Source organism: Manis javanica, chromosome 11, assembly GCF_040802235.1.
Source record: "Manis javanica isolate MJ-LG chromosome 11, MJ_LKY, whole genome shotgun sequence".
In the NCBI taxonomy this organism is placed as follows: domain Eukaryota; kingdom Metazoa; phylum Chordata; class Mammalia; order Pholidota; family Manidae; genus Manis; species Manis javanica.
In genome coordinates this window covers 89,434,152-89,453,943 of record NC_133166.1, presented here as the reverse complement: position 1 = coordinate 89,453,943, position 19,792 = coordinate 89,434,152, and the positions used below count along the sequence as shown (strand labels likewise).

The window sequence follows — 19,792 nt, the reverse complement described above, 5'->3', positions numbered from 1 at the left end:
TGTCCCACTCCGCCTTCAGTGACATCACACTGGAAACTTGAAATCTCCCAACAGGTGCTCCACAGAAATTGGTAAACACCACAAATCAGGCAATAGTCTGGATTCAAACCTGAGTCTGAAACCAAAGATGTTACAGTCTCAGTCTTTTCTGGACTGAAATATCCCCTTCTAAAAAAGCATATGCCTCCCTAGGAAAATCACACCAGCCCATCCCAGACAAGGCCAAATAAGACAATGGATGTGATCACCTCCTAAGTCACACAGGGCTATACAGTGAAGTTAAGTCTACATGTGTCCTCAGCTCTGAGCGAGCATCTTAGCAGACACACTGGGGCCCTGACAGGCTGAGTGGGCTTGGGGTGGGAACGTTGGAGCGGGGCCAGGGGGAGGTGCTGAGGAGGGAGTCCTTTCTCTAGAACACCAACCTCAGGGAATGTCACTAATGTGACTGATTTATCTCTGTCTTCCCCACGAGCTCCACGAGGGGAAGGCCTGTGGCTGGTTCTGCTGACCATTGCAGCCCACGTACCAAGCGCTGTGCCTGCAGGAAGCCCTACATTTGTTTAAAGAATGAGGCAGGAAGGCATAGGAGCGGAACTGTACAGAGCTGCCAGGCCCAGGCCTGCCCTCCTCCCAGCCACCCTTCCATCCTCCCATCCAGGAAGGGAGGAGGGGGGCTGGAGGCGCCCCTCCCTCAGGAAACGGCAGAGCCCGGCTGCTGGGGAGTCACTCACGAGTGGAGGAGGCCGTGCCTCAGTGTCCTCCACTGTAAAATGTGGTCGTGGGGCCCTCGTGAGCATTAAATTAGTTAACATTTGTAAAGTGTCTGACGCATAGTGAGAGTTGCATGTTTGTTAAATAGATAAGGATGGACAGAGACTCTCTCGCGCGCACACGCACACACACACACTCACAAACTCAGTCCAAGCCAGAGACAGTTTCTCCTCTGCTCTTCAAATCAAATTTTCCAGCACATTCTACTCCAGAGAAGGCCTCCCTGGGGAAAAAGGCGGTCCGACATCCTTCTCCCCTCCTCTCCGCCCCAAACCCTCCCCTTTCCCACTCCCCAGCATCCCGACGCACCCACTTGAGTCTCTCTGTAAAAGACCCTGAACCTCGCAGGGCCCCATAGCCTGAGAGCCGCCGCCTCCCCCATCCCCAGATTCTCAAAAGGTGCCCTCTTCCCTTCATTTCCTACCCCCAGCGCCCCAGGAGCCCCGCTAGTGGCTGGGGTGGGCAGAAGGCAGCACGGGCCGCCTGGAGCTGTAGGCGCGACCCAGAGCCTGAACTCCGCGGGCGGCTGCGCCACCCAGTGGCCACCGGCGGGATAGGCGGTCCACACAGCCTTGGGGGCCCCCAGGCGAGCCTGCTGCCCTTCCACGTGCAGGGACAACGGGAGGGAAGGCCAACGGAAGTAAGGTTGGCCTGGACAGAATATCCCCAGAAGGACTGGCAGGTCCTAGGTCACGAGGAGTAATCCGTCAGGAAAGCTGTGTGATCCCTGGGCAAGGCTGGCCTGGAGCCCTTTGTGCCCTGCCGTTTACACACCACCCTACTCCTCGGGCTTCTCCTCCCCTAGGAGGGCATTTGGCTGGAGGCTGAGGTTCCTGCCCCTGATACCCGCGACCTTCCTGCGCCAAGCGTCTCACACCCCACTGCCCTGGGCTGCAGAGATCAAGATTGAGGGCCTGAGGCAAGAGCAGCTCCCAAAGCCCACCCCCAAGTGGAGTAGGGAGCCCCCCAGCATTTACACACTTCCTGTACACGATGGGCAGACTGACCACACGTCCTTTAGGTGGGAGGCATGGCATGGGCTGACCAGAGGCCCGGCAGCTGGCGGGACGGACCAGAGTTTGGGATTTCAGTTCCTTTGGCTAACACATCTCTTAAAATTCTTTGCTACGAGGTTCCTGTGCAGGTCCGGACGGACCTCCTTACCCTCTCTGCCTCTCCCTCCCCCTGACCAGAGAGATACTCACATTCACTCTCACGCCCACGTTTTCCACTTGCCAGTGGTTTGTCCCGATTTGTTTTGCTTCCCAAGACTTTTCCTCCCCTTGGCTCACACTTTGCCGTGCACATCTATTTCCCCTGTGGTGGCCCCCCAAAGAGTGCCAGAATCCTTGGGGGGAGCCCTGACGCACATCTCTAATGAGTCCTTCACACAGTGGCTCCTCAGCATTTACTGAGCACTGCTGTGCATGTTCTCTCCCGGAAGCAGGGAAAGGGACACTCTGATGCCAGTTCTCACCCTGTCCAGAGGTTCCAGGTCTGGACCCTAAAGTGAGGGCAGACCCAGACTGTCACCAGCTCACGTGGCAGAACTACTTTGCATTCATTCAGTGAGTGTCTGTTGTTCCCTCTCTTCAGGGCTGTGCTGGGGACTGGGGGACTTCAAGGGTAAGATGAGCTGCTCTCAGAACTCCCTCCCTGCACACCTCCTGTCATCCTGTCCCAAGGAGGGAGAATGCGCCCCTAATGGGTCAGATTGCAGGTGGGTGTGGTCACTGTTCCGACCAGTGGCTGACTCGTGGCTGGCCTGTCTCTCCTCCATTCATGCAACAGATGCAGTTCTCTGGCCCAGGCTGACACCCTCTCCCGGTCCTTCCACGTGGTTGGCCAGAGCCCAGGAAGAGCAGCAGCTTAAAAAGAACAAGGTCCCCAGGCTCAGCCCAGCTGATGGCAATTCACCCTACCATCAAATGTGACTTCTTTTTATGCTTCTCTTCCTCTAGGACTTTGCAGATAGCGGTTGCTAGGATTTAAGCCTGCCTGGGGCCTCTGGCCATTACACAGATTAGCCCCTCACCACTGCCAACATCTTTGATAGCAATCCCCCGTGCTCCAGGTGAAGCACTTCAACAGTAAGTATAGACTGTGCTGTGCTGCATGGAAAGAACTAGAATATGGTTTATCAGGGACATGGGAAAGCCTTCACAGACAGAGCAGAGTTTAAGATTGACCTTGAAATATACATAGGACCCCACAGACATTTGGGGACATGGGACAGGTATTCCAGGCAAAAGAAACTCAGGTATGTTAGGAGGAAAGAGTCCAGTTTGGTGCTGGCCACATGAAAATGGTCAGTGGAAGAAGATTCTAGAAAGTAAGGTAGAACCTACAGGTTGGAGTCCTGGAATGCTGAGTTAATGAGTTTTCACCTAATTTAGTGTATTTCTGAGAGTCATTGAAAAGTACTGAGCAGGGAGGTTGTGCTCAGGACCAACCTCTAGAAAGAAGAATCTGGCACACGTGTGTGGGATGGCTGGCGCCAAACAAGACAAAGGGCATTAGGTGGCCTGTACAGTAACCAAGGCAAGCAGGATGTAAGTGTGCAGCAGCAGGGCCAGAACTGAGGCCCCAGCTAGGAAGCTGAACCCAGAACCTGAAGGACTAGAATCCCAAGAGAGAAGACAGACTGTGGAGGGTTGTCAAAAGGGCCTCCAGGAGAGACTCTGCCCTGAACAGAAACTGGGAGGTCCAGAAAGCGGGGGAAGGTTTGCAGAAAGATGAGCTTGGCCACCCGCCCTGGACCTCTCTACCTCCCCTCCTACCACTGCCCCAGAATGCCCCGTCCTCATCAGCCAGTGTCCCTGTACTGCTTTTGCCAATGTCTGGACTGTCCTGCCCCCCTGTTCTCTCCCACCCCAACCAGGCTGCCTCTGGCTTATTCCTTTTTAATTAAGGTATCACTGATATACAATCTCATGAAGGTTTCACATAAGCAACATGGCAGTTTCATCATTCACCCATATTATCAAGTCCCCCCCACTGCACTCCACTGCAGTCACTATCAGCCTAGTAAGATGCTATAGAGTCATTATTTGTCTTCTCTGTGCTGTACTGCCTTCCCTGTGACCTACCTATATTGTGGTTGTTAACTATAGTGTCCCTCTCTCCCACCCACCTCCCCAACCCCTTCCCTTTGGTAACCGCTACTCCCTTCTTGGAGTCTCTGGGTCTGCTGCTGTTCCGTTCCTTCAGTTTTACTTTGTTATACTCCACAAGCGAGTTAAATCATTTGGTACTTATCTTTCTCCGCCTCTGGCTTTTTCTTTAGCTCTCGGCAGTAGCTTGGCCCTCCCAGGGGGCCCCTCCTCAGGGGCTTGGTCACATGCCCCCTCTTGCCTATCTGCACCGTAACACTTGTGCTGGTTCATTTGTCCCTTTCCCAAATCACCCTGAGGCCTTCTGAGGACAGGTGTTTAGTTTATTCAACAGGGGGCCACAGTGCTTATTGAGCGCCCTCTGTGCTTGAGCTCCCAGTGTCACAGCACCCCAGGGAACAAGGATGGCCTTGGCAGGACCGCTTGAGCCAGTGGAGGAAGGAGGTGACCAGTGAGCCTGTCCATATGATAGGGGGCATCTCCTCTTTGACTCTTTATCTCCCACCCCAGCAGGGCCTGGCCAATCATACCCATAAGCGATGGTTGAGGGAAGCGAGGACATGCTGACTTCGAAGTGTGGAAGCACAACAAGAAAGCAGCTGGAGACCGAAGGCGGGAGCTCAGGAGGGATGACTGTGCAAGTGGGATTCCTGGAATTCTGCCCACTCACCTAAGTTACCCTGTGTTGCACTAAACCTGACATGGAGAATTGGGGTGGGGGGAGGTCCCTAGAGCTTACAGGGACCAGGGAGAAAGTGGGAAACCTGTGCACTCCGGACAAGGCTTAGATCAACAGGGAGATGTCCTTGAGCCCAGACAGGCTGCTCCCATCCCAAACACTTCCCATTTAAGGAAGTGGGACATCGAGTCGCCTGCACCCAAGGGCCAGACATCAGTCAAAGACAAAAATGCTTACATTATGGAATGCCCCTGTTCAAGGAAGCAGCAGAGTCAGTGGGAAGGAGGGAGGCTGCCTCTGTGCAGCGCCCCAGACAGTAAATCTCATCACCAGGCTCCAGGCTGACCAGTGATGGTTTTTCCTAATTTGGTACAAGACTTCAACTCCATCTGAATGTCTGTGACACTGAGCAAGTCAAATGTAGACCCAAAGTGACATCAAAAATGAAAAGAGCTTGCTCTAGGCATAGTTTCTGCTGATCCTAAAAAAGAATTAGCCAAATTTCCACTCAAGAGCTTCCCTTCTGTCTCCCAGAGAGAAGCCAGCCAACTGAGAGCTCCTTCTCCCTCCCTCATTCACCTCGGAAACGCAATTTTTCTGTTCTTGTGGACAAATTACTACCAACAGCTTCTAGTTGTCTGAAAATGGTTGCAAATTAACAAGCCCACGCCAGGCAAACTGTATGGCTTGGCTTTGGAGGCTTCTGGACCCCCCCTTCTGAGCCCTTTCCTCACCCCACCATACCTCCGTAGTGCCTATGACCGCCAGCTCATCCTCCAGTGAAATATCCACCGTCTAGAATCCAGGCTGAAAGCCCAAGGGCGGGAGTCGTGTGGCTTTGCTCACCACGCACCCCCAGCATCTGGTACCTCACCTGGCACACAGCACATCCTTGTGAGTATTTGTCACATGGACTAAACCAACATTGCAAGCACCTCTCCTGTATACGATAAAGGACGAGCAGCCTGTGACTCCTAACTTCACAACCACCCTGCTTCTTAGGACACAGAGCAGAGGGGCGGCTGCGCTATTCCCACCAAGAGCCCCTCACCAATGAGCCAAGGTGCTCCAGGCGGGTGCCAGGGTCAAAGGAGCAAATGCCCAGCCCCTGTAGCTCCCTCTGCCTGAGCATGGGTCTGCCCAAGACCCTCTCTTAAACCTACAGTGAATGCAGACTGGCCTCTTCCCTTCCTACTGTCCTCCTCCCCATCACCTCAGCATCCTTCCTCCCTCTGGGATGTTTTCAGGACCATTTGGCACCGTTTCAGAGAAGATGGAACTGCACGGCTTCCTTAGCAACCTGGGACACTTCAAGTACCCAAATTACTTCTGCCTTTGTTTCAGACAATGAAGTAGGAGAGAAGTCCTCGTCATCATTAGAAAGGGTTAGTGCGCGCTCCATAGAGAGACATCGTGGGTAAGAAGCCTCTTCTTCAGCAGCCAGCATACCTCTGCTCCAATCCTGGCTCTGTCACTTATTTTCTGGTGACACTGGGGCAAGCTCTTCATCTCTGCGCTCCCAGCTTCTTCACCTATAAAATGGGGATGACATTAATAGTCCCTCTTTGGGATTAAGAAGATTAAATGAGATACTCTATAAAGCACTTAGAAAAGTGTGTATGCAATAAAAATTAACTTTTATTAAAATTATTTCTAATTACTATAATTATTATGATTGCTTTCAATTAGTTCAGAAAGGGCCCCACCAGAGGATGTTTACTTCAATTTACACACTCATATTTACACACACACACACAGGAGCACTTTGCTCAATTTAAGGTGGCTAATTAAACCTTACTCCTCTGTCACCAGAAGCCTCCTTCCTACCTCTTCAAGGCATCACCTCTGCCAAATATCACTCTGTGCCCCAACAGAAGTGACCTCGTCACATACCCTCATGTACACTCCATACTAATCAGCAGAGTCCAACTACTGAAACAAACAGCCCCTAAAGCCAGAGGTTTAAGACAACAAAAGCTTATTTTTCACTCACAGTCCAATATCATCAAGGGTAGGGGATATTCTGTTCCACAAAGTCATTCAGGGATCCAGGCTCCTTCCTCTTAGCTCTACCATCTTGCAGGGCCTTAGCATCACATCCTGGGTCCTGGGTCCACTGCATCCAGCCAGCAGGTGGGAAGAAAGGACATAGAGGATGGTATGCAGATTTTAGACTGTGCGAGCAGGGGTGTTTGTCCCTTTAGCCCCTTCCATTGGCCAGAAACTCAGTCCCCCCACCACCACCTTACTGTAGCGGAAGCTCAGAAATAGTCTTTCCATGTGTCCAAAAAGTAAAATAATAAACATGGTATTTTTTCTGCTACCTACCTCTTCTGAAGAAGAGGCTTCTCTAGGGGAGAACTTGCATTTATTTTCTTAGGGCATTCTCTTAGAAAATAGGCAAAAGCGAGGTTCTATGTGTCTCCCCTCAAATCTTATAGCAGAGAATCTCATCCCACCTGAGCAGCAAGTTTGGGAGGAAGGTGGTCTTTGGAATGGGACAGAGCCGGGCCCAGGGCTCAGCTTCATCACTCAGACAGCTCAAGCCTTCCGAGCCAGCTTCCTCTTCTGCAAAGTGGAAGCGGTAACACGGAGTGGGTACCAGTTGGACAACACATATAAATGGAATTTTCTTTGGCCCTCTTGCTCTCCCGGCCCCCAACCACACCATCCTCTTCAGGCCAATGTCCTTCCAAGCCAGCAAAGTCCCAGTTAGGGCTGCCAGGGAGAGGGAAGCGTTCTCCTGCCACTGGCTCAGGTTTATTCTTCTGCTGGTCAACCCAGCTGACTTGGCCTTAACCTTTGCACAGAAGACAGAGGTCGGGATGGTCTGTGAATGTAATTAAGTGAACACAGAATCTGGAAACCCAAATCCCTCGCAGCCCCAACCAATGTCAACTTGATCCTTTTCATTCGTAGACCCCACCCCAAGCCCCCACATCCTGCTGCAAACCCAGATGGCCTGTGGCTGCTGAGAGCCAAGCAGCATGGAGAGCTGGTGTTTCATAAGCTCCTACAGACTCTTCCTAATTGCAAACCCATTTGGGACATATTCTGAAACAAGAGGCTTTGTTTGGGAGCTAGGGGTTAGTACAAACAAACAGACATCAGAGCTTGTATCCTTCTCATTTTCCCACACACCTGGATCCTCCTCACACCCTTGCTTTAAAACAATTACTTGGGAAACAAAAGGCCACACCAACCTTGTTTGGCCCTCACACCACACCAGCCACCTCCAAGGTGCCCGAAGCAGGAGTCCTGTGCACCTGGGGACACGAACTGCCCCAGCTGCATGTATTCGTGCCTGGATTACACCAGCCGGCGGCCAGAGGCATGCATGTTACTAGAACCTGAACTTGTATTTAAATTTGTGAACTTTCTTCACTGCCTCACTTTTTCTCAGCTGCAAACAGACACAGGCTCAGCAGCAGGACATGCAGCAGTGGGCCCCACTGGGAAATCTCTTGCTCAGATAGACAATTGTGCCCTTTTTTTTCCCTCTTTCTCTTTGGTTTCTTTCTCTCTTGATTTTCAAACTGCCAACAACCACACAAACAAAGGATTTTGAAGACCTAATCATTGCCCAGTACTAACTGACCACTTACTATTGTCAGGCACTGTTCTAGCCAGTGGGGACACAGCTGTGAAGGAAACATGCAAGACCCTGCACCTGGAGAGAGGGGATGACAAAGACTTAAAGTCAACTGATATTAGACATTTCCCACATCTACAAAATACCTTCACAGCGGCACTCGGTCACTGTTTGATTGAATCACTCACTGGGTACCATGGTCTACACAGGCTGACGCAGAAATTAATCATCCCAGCCACCGAGGCCTATGTGGGATAAGGGTAAGACTGTGCAATGGGGAAGAAAACAGGGTGAGGGGGTCCAGGAGCTCCAGGCAGGAGACCCCACCCATGCGAAATGCAGTATGCCATTCAATACGAATCTGAATGAAAAATAAATGAACATACCTAGGCACTGTGCACAAAAAGCACATCAAAAATCCTCACATAGTCACACCCCTGCTTAGTCATGACTGGGCTGCTTGGTAACCAAAACAAGAGAGACGCTGTTTGACTCTCATTAGTATCACTTGTGTAGCCCACCAGCCAGCCAGCGGAGAAAAGCTTTACTGTCCCCTCCTCCCGTGCATTCTGCAGACAAGTCGTGTTCTGCTCCACCTCCCGGCTGACTCCTGGCTGACCGGGGCTCTAGGCTTGCCCCGCCCCTTCGCTCCTGGCCCCGCCCCCAGGGTTCCTGGGGCACCGCCCACAGGCCCTCTGCATGCCTCACTGAGCTCTCCTGCTGGACTTTGTGGGTTCCCCAATAATCCCTTCAGGGCCTTTGCCCTTTCTGCTCCCTCAGCAGCCTGGAAGGATTCCCCTCTCAACCTCGTCCTAGGCTCTCTCCCTCACATCCTGCTCAGAAAGGCCAACAGTGACCACCCTATAAAATAGCACCTCTGTCACTCTCTGTCCCCTTAACCTGTCTTCTTTGTCTTCACAGCACTTACCTTAAACATGTATTTCTTCGTTAATTGTCTGTCTCCTCTCACTTGTACACGGGGGCAGGAACCCTGGGTTTTGGGTGTGTGTGTGTGTGTGTGTGTGTTAAAATAACCCAATTTACCATTTTAAAATGTGCAGTTTGGCGACTTTTAAATACATTCACAATGTTGTGCAATCATCACCACTGCCTAGTTTCAGAACATTTCCATCACCCCCAAAGGAAAGCCCATACCCAGAGCAGTGGCTTCCCATCACTCCCTGCCCCAGCTGCTGGCAATCACTACTGGGCTGTCTCCACGGAGTTACCCATTCTGGACATTTCATATAAATGGAATCATACATATGTGATCTTTCGTGCTTGACTTTCACTTAGCACCATGGTTTTGAGGTTCATCTGTGTTGCAGCAGACCACAGTAATTCATTCCCTTTATGGCTGAATAAAAGTCCGTTATATGGCTATGCCATGTTTTGTTTAGCTATTGGTCAGCCAGTGGACACTTGGGTTGTTGTACCATTTGCTATTGTGAATAATGCTGCACATTTGCCTACAGTGTTTATTTGAAGGGGACTCTGCTTTGATCACACCGTATCCCTGGCCAGTGAACAGACCTGTGCAGGGAAAGGCTCAGTAATTAATAGCTGGGGACAGCTTAATCCTCCGACAAACAGATAAAAAGGCAAGGTTTGGGCTTCAAATGTTTTCAGACTCCAGGCTGCCCTCATCTGCCCTCTCTACCATGGCCCAGGACTGAGAGCCCTATGTCTTCCCCTTCCTAAACCTACACTACCTGTCCTCAAGCCAAACCCCCCTCAGTGGGGAGGGCGCCAGCTGCCTCCTCCCTCACCACCCCACTCCCCAGAGACAAGCATCTCCAGGCAGTGGAGAGAAAGGGGCCCTTCTGAAATTCTCATTCGGCCCCAGGATCCCCCCAAAATGAACCGTTATCATCTGCCAGTAAAGTCTGATTAGTAGGCTAATAGGATGCTGGACATTTCTTTGGATGGGATAAGATCTTAAATTTCACAGTTAGAAGTAAGACCCTAGAAAAGGTAATGTCTAGTATTGGTTTCCTCGGGCTGCCATGAAAACTGGGTGGCTTACAACAGAAATGCATTCTCTCACCGTTCTGGAGTCTGGAAGCCTGAAATCAAGGTCTCTGCTGGGTCTTGCTCCCTCAGAAGCCTCCCGAGGAGAATCCTTCCTCGTCTCTTCCTGGCTTCCCGAGGCTTCGGCCGTCCTTGGCGTTCCTCGGCCCACAGCTGCCTTTCCAGCCTATCTTCACCATAGGTGCTCTTTCCTTCCATCTTCACATCAGCTTCTTATAAGGACACCAGACATACTAGATTAAGAGCCCTCCCTACTCCATAATGACCTTATCCTAACTAACTGCATCTGCAATGACCTGACTTCCAAATAAGGTCACATTCTGAGGTCCTGGAGATTAGAACGTTCACATATCTTTTGGGAGCACAATACAAGTCATAAACTTGGAGAAAGTAATGTGATACATATCCTTGATTTCACTAAGGTGTAAAATAATTGATAAGGTATTGGGGGTAGGGGACTGCCATGCAAATGAAGAGGGAGAAGGTCACCCATAGGCCAGGTGGTTCCACTAATTAGGAGAAATAGGCCAACAAAGAGGAGGATGGAGCACAGAGATGTGTTTCTCTGTCTTCCTCATGATTTAGCTGAAGGCCGACTCTTCAGTGGGCCCAGCTGCAGAACAGAGGGAGGCGGCATCTGAAGTCTCCTAGAAGGAGCCTTTTAATACTCAGAACAACTCACTCCTCTGCTCAAAACCCTCCAAAGGCTCACTTGTCATGTGGCCTAAAGTCCATGAGCCTCCACACCAGCCACTCTCTGCCTCCACGCACGCTCGGTCTCCTACCACTGCCCCTCCACTCCCTCCAGGCCACTGGGCTCCTCCCAGCCCCTGAAAGTGCCCGGCCTGCTCCCACCCGCAAGCCTTGGTCCTCCTCGTATTGCCCCCACCTGGAATGTTGTTCTTCCTTCCGAGATTTCCAATGGCTCAAACCACACCTTATCAGGCCCTCACCTTGCCGATTTTTTCCACAGGACTTACCACCACCTGAAATACAAGTATTGCCTGTTTCCTATCTGTCTTCCTCCAGGAGGCTGTGAACACCACAAGGGCAGGGAACTCTGTTGTGCTGTTCACTGCTGTACTTGTTGGATTTTCCCAGAGGAGGACGCCACCCCAAATCACTCACGAAAGGCGTCTCTTGATGCAATAAGCAAGAGGAATTTATTCAGGAACCAGCTAGCTGGGGTCCAAGTTAGCCCGACGCAGCGGGTCTCAACGAGGACCCCGAACAGTCAAAGCCAGAGGTTTTTGTAGCATAGCATTTTCAAAAAGACAGTATTTTCTTACACAGTGTTTCAGCAAGATAAGCTTGGTATGCATGACTATCCGACCAAGGTTAGCAGTCTGAAGGCCGCAGCTGCCCACCACCTGGTGTTCATGATTAACTGATTTGAGGTTAGCTAACTGAAGGTCACTACATTTAACACTGGCTGACTAATTTGTTTTTCAAGATTCTAATAATTTTCTTTCTCTTAGGCTAGAGGGTGGTGTTTAACCCTTTAAGATGGCTGTACTTATGCTAACTTTTGATTTTTCAGATCTTACATTTCCCCACTTCTCTTTAGGGACATTCCAATCATGGAATGTTTGTGTCTCTTTGTTGGGTGAGTGAATGATATTGTTGCCTCAACATTAGTACATGAACGGCACTCACTCCTTCTCTAACAAAAGTTATCAGCCGATTTAGTATGCAGGGTCCTAAAGTGAGGAGCAACACAAGGATGAGTAAGGGCCCAGCCAGAGTGGATATCAGGGTTGTAAACTACGGGGATTCTAGTGAACTAAGATTCAAATAGCCCTTGGCTGGCTTCCCGTTTTCTCTTTCTCTGGTCTAGCCTTTCTTTAAGCTTTGACATTGAATCTCTTACTATTCCGGAATGATCTGCATAAAAGCAGCATTCTTCTTTTAAAGCTGCACGCAGTCCTCCTTCTTTTGGGAACAGCAGATCCAGCCCTCGTCTATTCTGCAACACTACTTCAGAGAGGGAAGTCAGAGATTCTTCAAGTTTTGTAATAGATTGCTCTATGGTTTTTAGGTCTTTATCAATAGCTGTCCTTAGTCTTTCATAATGTTGGTTCCCTTGGACAATAGCGGCTGTCCCCGTTCCCACTCCGGCCGCGACACTTATTTCTAACAATACAGCTAAGGTCAGCGAGACCGGCTCTCTTCTATATCTACGCCTAGGTTCAAATTCAGCTACGAATGAGAGATCATCATGATACATCAACTTGGGCACCAGCTGAACCATGATACAGAAATCACGGGAGGAGTTGAAGGCAGAAGTAGAGACACATGGGGTCACTCCAGTGTTACAAGCCTACTATCCCTTGGGAGGAGGGATTAAATACCTGTTTTTACCAGGGAAGGCTATGGGTATGGTCTCATTCTTTCTTCTACAGATAGAGACTCTAGCTGCTGCTAGGGAAAAGGGGCGATGACCGCTCTGGCTGCTTCGTGCTGAGAAGGGGGTGCAGTAAAGGGTGCAGCTAGGTCTCCATCACTGGTCAGTTGAGAGGGCTTCAGAAGGCTGGCGCTTCTATTCTGGGTTTCATTTCTATTACTATTTGCAGTTTTGTGGCTTCTAGGCAAGATAAAACAAATTGTGTTATTAGGTTATGTAGCAACATCTGGAGTTGGATTTTTTATTCTGGAAGGAGGCTGCATTATTGAAACGATACTTCTCTCTAAAATCACTCTCATTTTTACTAGAAGTAACTAGGTTAAGAAAATAATTAACAGCTGGCTTGATTATTTGCACAGGTGCAACAAGAAGAGCAATTGATTACACAGGCTCTTTTAAATATGCTTTGCTGGAACTTTTTGTAAGGAATTTCAGATTGAACTTTTAAAGGCCTCTTGAGGCCAGACAGCCAAGCCAGACTTGCCATCAGGCTTTGCCTGCAGTACCTGTAGATTTGGATGAATTCTTCTCTTCTCAAGGTCTCTGCACCTGCCAGGAAGTGACTTTCTTTACTCACCTGGTAAGCCTGCTGGGAACTCTGTAAGCAAGGTACCAGGCCAGTTCTTCTAAGGGGCTTTGTTGGCTTTATAAAGTCAATCTTAGTTCCTTAAAGTTGTTCACATCTGAGTCTATGCACATGTCTCTCAGGTATGACATTCCAGTCAAAGCCTTGGCAGTATAACCAGTGTTCTTAAGTAGTCTTCTCACAAGGAAAGCAGATTCTTATTGAACTCGTGCAAATAAACATACTGCCATGGAATACAAAAACAGTCACTGAAAATTTTTAAACTCTGGAGGGATCAAGTAGAGAGAAGGATGTTTCAATTCTGCTTATAAAGATAGTCATTTACTAAACTGTTGTCAGTTTAAGAGAACAAGGTTAAAACACTTTATCAGCAACATTTGAAACAAAAAGACACAAAATCATTTTCTTTAGTTCATGTAATCTTATGTAACTAATACCTGTTCTGCTGAAATCTAGTTCTTTACCAGTTTAGGGATAATACTATAAATGACAAAAGACTTACAAGTGACAATGGTTAAAGATCTGATGAGAGCTTACTGTAAAACAGTTGACATAAGGAAATTCTGATATTTCTGTAATACAAAACATTCAGTAACAAAGTTTAGCATCATTCTCTTTGACAGTGCTTTCCTGGTAAATAAATATATATATATATCAGATAAATAAGCCAAATTAGTCAAATACTTTCTCTAGTGAGAAAAGATTCTTCTGACATGTTCCAGGGGCCCTCTGGAAAATGTCAGAGTTAACTAGAGGTAAAAGCACTTTTTTTTCATTTAATTCTATTAGAACTGTCTATCATTACACATTTATTATCTATATACCCAGCACAGTAAACGAGATACCTTAAAAAGGTGGGGCAGCAGGGGAGACTGCTGCTGTCAGTTTTAAAAGACAATATATAGAAAGTCAAAATAATTCTAGGTCACCAAGCATTCTTGAGAGAATGGAGAGAATGGTAGCAGATGGTAGATTCTTCTGCTTTCATCTTCAGGAAGGGAAAAAAAGCTACAATAAGAATTCACATTTAGCTGAAAGAACTGTCTAAACTCAAGGCAGAGTATAATATCACTAGGCATACAAAAGACCTGTTAGGGATACATACAAAGAATGAATATGGCTATAGTCAAATTCAACTTAAAAGTTTAAGCAGAATCTCAAATTTAAATGTCTCTTTCTTTCACACAGATATTCAGATATGACCAGAAATATGCTTTGAGATGAAAGAGATCAGGCATTTTACTTCTTCATTTAGGGACTGAGAAATGATGACCTTTGGCTTACAATCAATAGCTTACAAACAGTGAAAATAATAAGAACATAACTCAGCATAAGTGTCTAAGACCAGATACAAAAAAGCAGAGAAAGTGCTTAAGTCTACAGGTCTTCCCTGAAAGCTTCAAGAATGTTTTACTCTTTAATAGTAGATAGAGCTGCTGTGCAAATTCTATTAAAAGCTCTAAGATCATTTGCATTAAAAAATATGGAGAGTCCCCCATGTTTTTTAAAACATACAGCATATAAATTAAACAAGAAGACCTGGTGGTTCTCAAAAAATCTATTACAACTTTTCTCAAAAGTGGTCACACGTTCGTCCATCTAAACCTTTACAGTGAAACCTGTTTTTCTGGGAGAAACATAATCTTGTCCAGATTCTACAGTTTAATTTTTAAGAATAAATTTTGGTTTGTTAACTAAGTGCATTTAATCAGCTGAAAAAAGCTTTGTTACCATTCTGCTTAGGAATTCAATTTTTCAGGCCATGCAATCATTTTTAATAACAAAATATTTCAAAGGCAAATAAAGGTTATACAGTTGTTAACAAACTTTAGCTTTTAGTCTTTTTAATATTACGATTTCATGGCAACTCACTGAGACTTTAAGCATGAGAAACTGCTTTGATCTTTCAACATTAAGAGCAGACTAACAGTTAAAGAAAACTTTGTCTTTTTAACTGAAAACAAAATTCTAATTCTGCTGTACACTCGATACCAAGACTTACTCGCTTCAATTTCACATAGCATGACTATACCAACTCTTCCACAAGCCTTCTACAACTTTCTTTTTACATTCACTGTTCTCTCTCTTTAAACAAATAGCTGCACTTCAGAACAACCACTCTCTTTTACTTTCAACAAAACGAATTTCCGTTCTTTACACTTTCTCTCATTAAAACATACATCTTCCAGCATAGAGAAATGCCCTCTCTATCACTTTAAGCAGTTCTAACCAGAACTCAAAACTATTAGAAACTTCAAGCTCCAGTGAACACTGAGAAGCAGGACACTGCAAACTGTCAAACCAACATTTCCTAGACTGACAAACTTACGAACACATTCTACAATTTCTGCAACCATGAGCTTCACAGCACAATCTCCCAGCAAACACAGAGCACATCTTCTCAACTTAACAAAACTCTAAGGCTTTAAGTTACTACAAAGATTCTCAGGCTGCAGGTAGGCATACACACTGCAACACACAATTAAAAAGGTGTTCACTTGCCACACTTATCCAGCTCACCTACCTGCAACAACTACGCTAGCCTACTCACAAGACCCCCACTGAACACTAGACAAAGCCAAGCTTCTAAGCATTCTATTCTTAAAAGATTTAGCAGATAACATGACTCAAATGACTCTAGGTAAACTCAGGCAGCCGACAACTACCAGGACATGCCCGCCTCAGGCAAACTCAAATTAGCATTAATGCTTAACACTTTTTTATCAGGTTTTCTGGAAGTTTTAGAATACTCAATTTTCACAAGCGCTTGTCTTTAAATCAATTTCATTAATACCATCTGGAGGTAGAAAGATATATTTATTTACACACTTAGGGGGTTGTCTGAGTCTGTTCCATTGTCAGTATAACATTTATTAGGCACGTGAAAGACACAAAAAACAGAGACACACACAGATTAGACACACAGCGGCCGCTTTTTGTTTTTTCTCAGATTCTTAAACAGAAACGGAAAGGAAGCAGAGGGTTGATATTCCTGGCGCCTGAAAATCAACCCTATCTCATCAGATTCACCTTGCCAGAAAAACAGACGGGAGGCTACCAGGCGTCCCTGGCCTCCCAACCTCCCCGAGGCGTCCCCCAGGGTTGCAGCCTGGGGTGCTCCTAGTACGTCTACCGACCGCAGTCTCGACCCCTTTACGGGATCGGGACAGCTGCCAGACAATGGGTACCCTTTCAGAATTCTGACCGGTCTTACTGAAAAACAGAAAACAGAACACAGACAAACCAAGGTGCCACTAATCTTACCTCTTCCTCCAAGAGCGACTTCGGGAGTGAAGCGGGGTGAGCGCATGATCCCGGACGAGCCCCCAAATGTTGGATTTTCCCAGAGGAGGACGCCGCCCCAAATCACTCACGAAAGGCGTCTCTTGATGCAATAAGCAAGAGGAATTTATTCAGGAACCAGCTAGCTGGGGTCCAAGTTAGCCTGACGCAGCGGGTCTCAACGAGGACCCCGAACAGTCAAAGCCAGAGGTTTTTATAGCATAGCATTTTCAAAAAGACAGTATTTTCTTACACAGTGTTTCAGCAAGATAAGCTTGGTATGCATGACTATCCGACCAAGGTTAGCAGTCTGAAGGCCGCAGCTGCCCACCACCTGGTGTTCATGATTAACTGATTTGAGGTTAGCTAACTGAAGGTCACTACATTTAACACTGGCTGACTAATTTGTTTTTCAAGATTCTAATAATTTTCTTTCTCTTAGGCTAGAGGGTGGTGTTTAACCCTTTAAGATGGCTATACTTATGCTAACTTTTGATTTTTCAGATCTTACATACTCCGCGTCCTCCAGTGGTCCCTGGCGTACAGTAAATTCCCATCAGATGAAGGAAGCTGCTTCCACCTCGCTGTGTGCTCGGGGAGGCTTGCTATTGAGAGGACCTTTGTGATTACATGGGAACCACCTGGATAACCAAGGACACTCTCCCAAAAGCCTTAACTTAACCACAGCTGCAAACTCTCATTTGTCATGTGAGTTTGTCATAAAGTCACAGGCTCCAGGGATTCAGCCTAGAAGGCAGAAAAAGCAAATCTGCTCTCTGCTGCCTCCTGGATGTGAAAGCCAGATTCAGAGGTGGCTTGGAGTAGGGCTCTGGACTGGTTAGTCTGCATATGAAAGGTACGCTTCTACACACGTGCAATATAATAAGTTATAAGAACTATATATGTGGTCATCTGAATGACCACGTAAGGATTTCTCAGGTATCTCTGGTCTTGGTCCACAGTTCTTTTAAACACTGCAGTCTTAAAGGCGAAATGGGTGTTTTGTCATGTTAATGAGAGACTTTTGGACCCCACCCACCCACCCAAGGGCTGGGGCTGGAGGCTGAATCAGCCAGTGGCCAAAGATTTAGTCAATCATGACTATGCAATGAAGCCTCACAAAAACCCAGGAGAAGCACCTGTCTCCTTTTCATTGCATCCTGCTGCTCTGTTGGTGAGAGCTTCCACACCCAACAGAGCCAGACCCAAGCTCCATGAAGACAGAAGCTCCTTCATTTGAGCCCTTGCCCTGTGTCTCTCTTCATCTCGCTGTTAACTTGTATCTTGTATTAAACTGGTAAATGTGTTTTCCTGAGTTCTGTGAGCCACTCTGGCAAGTTCATGGAACCTAAGGGGAAGGTCCTTGCAACCTCTGATCTGTAGCAGGTAGGTCTGAAGCACAGAGAATAGCCTGGGACTTGCGACCAGCCTCTGGAGCTATGGGGGTGGAGGGCAGTCTTGTAGGACAGAGCCCTTAACCTGGGGAATCTGGTGCTGTCTCTGGGCAGACAGTATCAGAATTGAGCTGAGTTATCCAACACCCTGCTGGTGTTTGAGGATTGCTTGGTGTCCTGTGTGGGAAGACCGCCCCCCCGCCCTGACACACACACACACACACACACACACATTGGAATAGGGTCTGGGAACCTGAAAAGGGTTGATGCTGAAACTAGCAGGTCATTTGCTGTCTGTAGGAATTGGCTAGACTTGGGAGGGCAGTCTCACCCTGCTCACTGAGGCCTGGAGCATCAAGAACACAAAGAAAATACAGTTACATGTTTGGTGTCCAAATTTCCCCTCTCTATAAGGACACAGTCATACTGGATTAGGGCCCACCTTAATGACCTCACTGTAACTTGATTGCCTCTATAAAGACCCTGTGTCCAAATAAGGTCACATTCTAAAATACTAGGGGTTAGGATCTCAACTTATTTTTTTCAGAGGACCTAATTCAAACCATTCAGACAAGGAAGAGTAAACTTTTTCATTTAAGAGCCAGACAGTGCATGTTTTAGACTGGAGGGCCACAATTTCTCTATCACAACTACTCAGCTGCTGTTGTAGCAGGAAACAGCCATTGACAATACATAAATAAATGAGCATGACTGTGTTACAATAAAACTTTATTTAAAAAAATAACAGGCAGTGGGCTAGATATGCCTCTGAGGCCAGTGTACCAACTCTGGGTTAGGAGACAATTTTTCAGAACAAGAAAAAAAAGAGTTACTGCAGTCTTTCTGAGAGAGGAGAATTCATCCAGGAAAATAGAAATCAGGAGCAAAATTTGAGTCCTCTGAAGTGGTAGAGGTGGAGTCAGTGAAGGTTTAGGCCAGGTTCTGGACTCAAGGATGTGGATTCAAAATGAGGGATGAGTGCCCAGAAAGATCGCTCACAGGTGCTGGGTACAGATCTCACAGAAAGATGAGAGACTTACAGAAGTAGAGGCAGGAAACATACCAGGCTTATTTTGTAACCACTCACTACATACCTCCCAAGTTCGGGGGTCTGGTCACTTCAGATGACAAGGCTGAAGGTGCTAGGCATCTGGAGGGCCAGCGAGCCTGCAGAGAGACGGTGGAGAGCAGAAATGCGCTGGCCACTGGCGTCCATGGACATCAGGCTCCCACTGAACCGTCTTTAGGGTGGGGCTTTATTAATGCCCCGCCCACAAAAGCAGCCCAGATAAGGCATGTTTACCCTGAGTTAACAAGGGCTCTTTGAATTGTGTTAAACATAAATTAATAAACATTCCTGGAATCTGTTCAGCAGGGATTGTAAAGAAATAAAAACAGGTCAGGATACTAATAGGAAGACGATAATTATGCTTGTTTAACTGAGTCATAAAACTTCACCCTTATTGGCCTGTCATCTTCACACCTCATTGAAAATCCATTAAAACAATGGCTGGGCCATTAACCCTGACTTTCAGGCAAAAGCTTCCCTAAGGCACAGCTTTTGAGTGGGGTCCCTTCATTAATACTTAGTGTAATTGCTTGTGAGCCGGATAATTGTGATTACATAACACTATTTAAATATGGAAGGAGACTCCGAAGACTCAATAGTTTCTTTGCATCTTAATTTTTAATAGTGGACTCATCTGCCTCAGGAAGATGTTATATTAAAACTTGAATTTTTAAAATAGAGGGCTGATGACTCAATTTACAAAAGAATTCACCCTAGGATTTCTTAAATAGTGAGCTCCCACAGCAATCAAAATTATTTGATTTACAAAATTTCAACTTGCTAGCATCTTTTCCATATTTCAGCTCCAGCATAAAGGTTATGTTTGGAAAAAAAAAACAGGAGCTAATGAGCACCCTAGTGACAGCTG

At 47.1% G+C, this 19,792-nt stretch overlaps 1 protein-coding gene across 20 annotated transcripts in view; it reads right to left on the bottom strand.

Annotated features, from left to right (window-relative positions):
• The window catches only part of CACNA1E (calcium voltage-gated channel subunit alpha1 E), a 581,675-nt gene extending 564,414 nt beyond the window's left edge, over positions 1–17,261 (bottom strand). For 6 of the 20 annotated variants that reach the window (XM_073216848.1, XM_073216862.1, XM_073216861.1 and 3 more), the window contains exons 1-5: positions 12,541–14,018; positions 11,079–11,175; positions 7,026–10,401; positions 6,560–6,682; positions 6,016–6,098 (exon numbers count right to left, since the gene is read on the bottom strand). The gene's annotated coding sequence lies outside the window, so the exon portion shown is untranslated. The other 14 variants (XM_073216857.1, XM_073216852.1, XM_073216846.1 and 11 more) reach the window with 14 other exon arrangements.
• Between the last annotated feature and the right edge of the window lie 2,531 nt (positions 17,262–19,792).